Genomic DNA, 7,111 nt, shown 5'->3' on the forward strand with positions numbered 1-7,111 from the left:
CTTAGAAGTTAAAAGGGCCTCAGTTATGGCATTAATGGCAATATTATTTACATTATCTTAATTTATCCGTTTGCATGTACGAATACAGTCTCTAACCATTTTGTCCAACAGGAACTACAGCCTTTTCAGTTGAGAAAAGGAACACTACTTCTTAAAATGAGCAGTTAATTTAGTATTTCACTGTACTAAAGAAGGCATTGACAAGAATACTCTTTAAATCCAACTCTAAAAAGCAATCTTCACAAAGGTTAACATTTAAAAAGCCCACAAGAAAAATATTTACATTCAAAATTCTTTTGCAGTATGGAGTCTAAAGGTATCACCTATTTTTTTCAAATACAGACCTAGAGAGAAATTAAGCTACAATGTGTATTCTAGTTCTGAATGCTTAATTTCATAATGTTTAGGATCTGATTTTTCAGAGTTCTTAGCCTTACACAGCATTCACAAAGCAGAATTCCCAGGTGACTTCAAAAGTATGTCTGAGACACAAGCAGATCAGCAAACAGAATATCTGGTCCTGGCTCATCAGAGCCATCTTTGCTTGGTCCTCACTCTTTCCAAACCATTATTTCACATACAGTCTCCCTGCCCAGTTGCTTTCAGAGTCCCATCAATTATCTACTTTAAAGCACATGGACAGTACATCTTCTAATTAAAAAAACAAAAAGCAAGTTTCCAAAATAAAAATATTTTTCTGGCTCAAAAAATTTTCCCAAGAAAATTTAAACAGGCCAAACATACAATGCATGGAATATTTTGGCCCAAATACTTCATCTGACAAAGTTCTGAGTGACTGCACAGTGCTAGACAAATGTAAAAACCACCTTCATTTCTTCAAGATTTGAGTAATATGTATGGATTTTAATAAAAGCTATCAACTTAACCTGAAGATACCACTTTGGTTATGCCTCCAACAGACAAGGTGCAGATATATGTAATTTGCAGTTTTCTTGGAAAGTATTTCATGCCACATGTTTCATGCCAGAGCTATTATCGCTGCAGGCGCTGTGCAGAAACAGAGAGATACATCCTGATGAAGGCAACAGAGTTCATTATATAGTCCTTGTTATTGTAATACTCAGCTATCTCTATTACTTCGATGTAAAGAGAAATCATATTATTTTCAAAGCTTACAACCAGAACCCTGTATAAAGGAAGGCACCTAGGATACTACAATTTAAAACCACCCACAATTGTCAGATACCATTCCAGGTATTTTTTTTAAATATAAAATTCCTAATATTCTGCAAGCTAAAAGGAAGAACAGCCTGAACTCTGAATCAACCTACATTAATTGTCATTAAGAAAGATCTAAGAGACAAAGTTCTTTAGGAATCTATTCCCCAAACATACACCCAAAATCATGTTTATTCCGTTGCCAACAGATCCAACAACAGCTCCATCTAGGTCAGATGTGTACCAGACAAATAACACTGCACCTTGACATAGCAAACTTAGAATCCTGGGACATCTGATAATTTCAAAAAAGGGATAAAAGGAGCTTTAGAAGTTGATGGGATCAAAGCAAAGGAACTGAAAATCAACGCTGGTTAGCCCAAATCTAAACAAGACTGTTTCCAGAGACCTCCAAAACACCAGTTCTTCTTAAATTGTATATATACCAAGGTATATTACAAAGTGATAGACAAGTCATATGATAAATAAGCCAAGACAAGACATACAGCAGTCCTATCTTGTGAGCTCAATCTTCAGAGTACTGTTCTGTTTGTCAAACCAGACAGGCCCTATTAGCAAAAGCTTTGGGGTAGAACCATCACTTATTTTAAGTTTGTTCAGCAACTAACACAGCAAGTGTTCAGGCATCTAAATGTTTAAAGTTATGTATACTGATACGCTCAAGTATCTTATTGATGCCTTTGAAACAACTGCACGTTATTCCTAAAGCATGTATAAATTACATGGCCTCTAGTCAGGCCACAGCTCTAAAAGCAGTAATACAAAATTATCACTTGGCTGTTAACCATTTGGAAAACATCATAGCAACTAATTTAGAGGCTGATGTAGTCCTAATTAGAGACATTCTTAAGAGAAATCAAGACAGGCAGGTTTGTAAGCTCACTGTATGTCATAATGGACTTCAACAGAGTGATCTGAAATCTTTTCTGCTTTCCATGGGTAAGACCTAATATGAAGCTCTGCAAAAACTACTGAATGTTACTGTGCAGCAATATAAAATATTAAGCTTTAGTGGTAGAGACAAGGAAGAGGGCAGAGGGAATCAATTATTTATAAATGCATGGTAACTGTGGCTCCTTGAAATGTTGCGGTCAGTGTGAATCCCAGCATGAACTCCTGCACCTTATATGTAGAAGATCAGAAAGTGGAGTTTTTGTTCTGAAGAGTCACACCCACCAGAAGTAGATGGTCATGGGTTTATTCAGACTCTCATGTCAGGCTAACAGGCAGTACAGCTCAGAATTCTCCTCAGTCCCTTCAGCCAGAAGTCCTTGCTAGCCCAAAGGACTTCAAAAGCAGAGAAGCTGTATGGAGTTGATAAAGATCCTACAGAACACCATTTGTACCAATTCAATAATCCTTAACACAGGGTGTTTTTACACAGTTTCATAATGCTCAGAGGCTAAACTCCTTACAATGTGTAAGATCTCATCCTGTTGATAAAGCATATGTTTCAGCAACTTCCTGAAGAAAGGTCCAGAAGACCACCCTTCCCTCTTATGTAGCAACTGAAAGTAAAAAAGAAATAGAATATATTCCTCCACAGCTCCCAAACCAAACAGCAAGGCCATTTCTATATGAATGAAAAAGGATAAAATAAGGAATCAAGTCAGGAGAAAGAAGTATATGTGGACAGAGCGGCAAAGGTCATTAATACTAGGTATCTACTATCCAAAATTTAAATTAAAACAAAACTATTCAATAATACTTACTGGGTGCAAACATATTAATGCACTGTAAAAACAGAGACAATTCTATATAAATTTAAGCAGGAGAAAATAAGGAGGCTAGAAACTAAGATTATACTTCTCATACTTGTTGGCAGCAAGGGGAGACAAGGTTAATTTTCCAGACTTTTCTTAAGGGAGCATGGTACACCCAACAGATACATCATCTCCCAAGGAGACATAATGAAAAAAAAAAAAAAAAAAGAAAGGGAAAGAGAGAAGTCTGATCTAGTGTGTAGTTCAGATAGGATCTCCATGAAACCTACGCTGATATGCACTCTAAGAGCTAATTGGAAAGATAAGCATGGATCATTAGAGACAGGACTGCAGAAGGCTTAGAGCTAGGTACCCAAAGGTGCTTTTGAACACATGGCATACAACATCAATCTATAACAGTTACTTTTCTTATAATTACAGGGTTACTTTTACTTCAGACATGCCTACTGATAAAGAAACTGTCTGCTATCGCAAGTGGAAATTGGTAATTTCTTATACCCTTTGACAGAAGTCGTAAGAGAATGTGATGCTTTATGTCAATGGAGCCACTGGTTGTCATAACTACCATCAAATACACAGCAAACATCAATGCAAAAAGCCTGTTTAATGAAATTCTTAACCTGGCTTTTTGCCTTTCAGGATATGCAAACCTTGATGGAGATATTATTGTCTTTGTACTGTAATGCAGCACTAAAACATCTGCTTCCCATATGATTAATTTAACAAATAAGTCAACACACAGTGAAGCATACTCAGAAACAGGACACAGGAGAATGAAATAGCCAAAGTATAGAGGCTCTCTAGTATATCAGGTTATTGTCTACAGACTTAAAGTGGAATCAGAACAGGACAGCCACAGAAACAAGAAGGTACTCATCAGTAACAGATTATTGACTAGTTTTATTCTCATTATAACCACATGGCATATTGCTTTCGTCAAGCTTATTTTATAAACTATGAAGCTTCATTATAACACAAGATCATCTACCACCAAAAAATACTCCTGGCTAATTTCCCCCTGTTGAACTGCGTGGGGTTTTTTCCTCCAACAGATGAACTTGCCTGTTGAACTATGAGCACAAGTCTATTATAAATGCTTTAGAACTGAAGATAGTTCTTTCTTCAAAACATTATTAATTATCTCTGATGGAGCTGCAAAATGTCATTTGCCCATGGCTATGTACCATATGGGAGACAGCTACAAACTTGTCACCTATCGACATATCACTGGATCTTAAAATCTATTAAACCTTGCCACAACTAGAGTTTTTTTAATACTTTGACAAGCAGCTAGATTTACAAACTTGGGTATTTTCTAAAGTCTAAATTACATTCTAGTAGATCAGACCAACTGCAATTAACTTAATCATCAAAAACACTGCAATTTGCAAGGGAATCAAAAAGTGTGACAATCTGATTTTTCTAAAGCAAATGAGAATTACACAAGGTACCTAAAGCAAATGAGCATTCATCTATTGTGCTATATTCCAGCTTCCTTATATAAAGGCATCAGAAATAAAAAATTAACACTCAGTTATCTCTAAAAAGTAAATTATAGATTTAATTAGTTACAAAAGATTAAAGCACACGTCCTTATACCCCAGACCAAACCATCTCTAGATTTACATTAGCCACCCTAAAGGAAATGAAAAGATATTCCAGATGGTAAGCTGGAGAGATTTCCTTTACAGCAGATCAGTTAACTAAGACTTCACCAGTATTTTTCAAGATGCATCAAATCAAAAAATCTGAACATGGAGACCAAGTAACAAGAACCAACAAACTACTGTTACTATAATATTCGCATACAGTATCAACACAAAATTTTATTTGAGCAGACAGATGGTAGATAAAGTTCGTAAGTAGGATCCACATTTGATTCCCTTGCTATTAATAGAAGCCTAGGCTGTGGTGGCCAAGGTTATATCGGGCTAGACACACTCCAGTTTCCTGAACCTACCATGAAGGCCTCCTAACTTTAACATGTAAAGCATTACCTTTGCAATTGTGCAATTGATTTGTATATACAAAGCTAAAACAGTTTACCTAAACATCCTACATTGAAGCAATTCAAGTTAATAGGCAAAACTGTGTGCATATTTGTATACACCAATATTTTTACATTGGTTTCAGCTTAACTTACTTTGTCTTGCACAGCAAACAAAGTTTCCAGCTCACTTAATTGCACTGGCTTAACAACATTTTTTTTTAGCTAAGCAGGAGTGACCTTACGTTGAGTCTAGGCACCCCATATACTGCCATATATTGTCCTCCTGTACACTCACAAGGACTGGAAAATCTACCACTCAACCCAAGAGTGTTGTCTCTGAACAGGTACTACAGAATTCTTTATCTAGAATGATGAAACTTCCTGAAGGGTCCTACCCCACACCCAAGACAATTTACTCTTGAATTCTACTGTTAAAAGTAAGTAAGTAGGGTGAATAGGAATGGGGAGAATATTCTTACTCCCTCATGGTTCGCATCTCTACACTGCAAATTTAACAGCATTTTTTATTTCTTTATTAAACCAGCTTTCTTTAAGAAGAAAACTGTTTAAAATAGAAGACACTTGTGAAAGCTACGAACTCCAGAATGAGAGCAGTATCAGAAGTCACCTTAATATTTTCCTAGAGTAGTTCCATTTGTCTATGCTCTATTAAAATCCTACCACTAAGAGGAGCCCTAAAGCTATCCCTCCCTGAGCCCTGGAAGATGTGACATTACATTTTTTTTCTTGCTTCTCAAGATCAAGGGGAACTGTTACTTCAGTGGTACCGAGGAAAGCCAATCACCAGAAATTGAACAAGAACTGATAAAGAAAGAATCACTTCAAGAGTAGCCCCTTGATATCACTGAAGATCAACGAGAAGGAGGAAAAAAATTCTTCCATTGGAGGGAATATACCAGTAAGACGATTCCACCAAAAAGTAAGAATGAAGAGATGGCAAAGGCAGATCGTGAAACAAAGGGGGGAAAAACATAAGAAACAAAGAATGAAGCCACCTCAAGGCCTAAAGCAGGAGAATGGTGGCTACAGACACAAAGAATCAGAGACAACAATCTTCAAGCAACAAAAAACCACCCCAGAATCAGTGAAATCTCCAAACAGAAATACAAAAAGAGAAGAATAAGATAGAGAGCAAGTGATACAGAATTATACTTTGTAAATGTTAAAATCCTGAAAGGAACCAAAGAAAATGTTTTAACGTTTCTATATGTTCTGAGCGTTTTCTGCTAGGTACGCCGCAACTCAGGATTTATTAGAACAATGAAACGGCTCTTATGAAAGCATGTCACCTCACCAAGGCTAAAACAATCAAGACAGAGGCTATTCTAGAAAGCTAGTCAGAAGACAAGTCTCACTCAGGCACTCCAAACTGTCTTCTGGTTAAGTCTTTATCTCTCCATTGAGTGAACGCAACAGAGGGAGCTCCAAAAAGACAGCCAGCTGTGAAATCTCAAGTTTACTGGCTAGGTATCACCTCCACCCAGTAACTGGTTAACTGATCTTTTCTTTTAGGAAGGGAACAAAGAGGGGTTTAACGAGGTATCACATTCCTCTTCTTCTGAACAGGTACTCAAGTCTCACCTCCAGTAGGTCTGCATGCTTACAGAACAGGAAGGGCATCTGACTTCCCCAGAACCCTGCCCTGTTGCACCCATCCAAGAATCACCGAATTCCTTGATTTAAAGCTAAGAATAGCAAAAACAGAAGGCAAGATGAACTGCAGACTGGGAATACACAAAAAATGGCTCCCTCCGAGCCAATCTGTTCATTTCAGCATACTTGCTCACATGAAGTCCAAAAGTCTTTGGACACACTTGGTGGTTAGCTGCGCTAGGCCAAGGCACCGAGCTGGGAGCTGGCAGGTTCTGCCTCCCCTGCACTCCGCCTCATCAACTTCCCTGAAGGCAGGCACTCGGTGCGAGGGCAACGAGATTTGCATAAGCGTCCTAAAAAAAGGCACACGCACATCAACAAAGAAGGAAGAGCCACCTCGCCGGACCCCCGCCGGCGCTGGCGGCCGGGAAGGCGGGGCTGCGTCCCCCCTCTCAGCGCGGCCCGGGCGCCGTGTCCACAGAGCCTCGTCCGGCCCGCAGCCAGGGAGGGCGGGAGCCGGCCCAGGCGGAGGCAGGTGCCCCACTTACTGCGCGCCGCCGCCGAGCTCCGGCCACACCTCTGC

This window comes from Athene cunicularia, assembly GCF_003259725.1.
Source record: "Athene cunicularia isolate RWA chromosome 7 unlocalized genomic scaffold, athCun1 chr7_part1, whole genome shotgun sequence".
NCBI classification, from domain to species: Eukaryota; Metazoa; Chordata; class Aves; order Strigiformes; family Strigidae; genus Athene; species Athene cunicularia.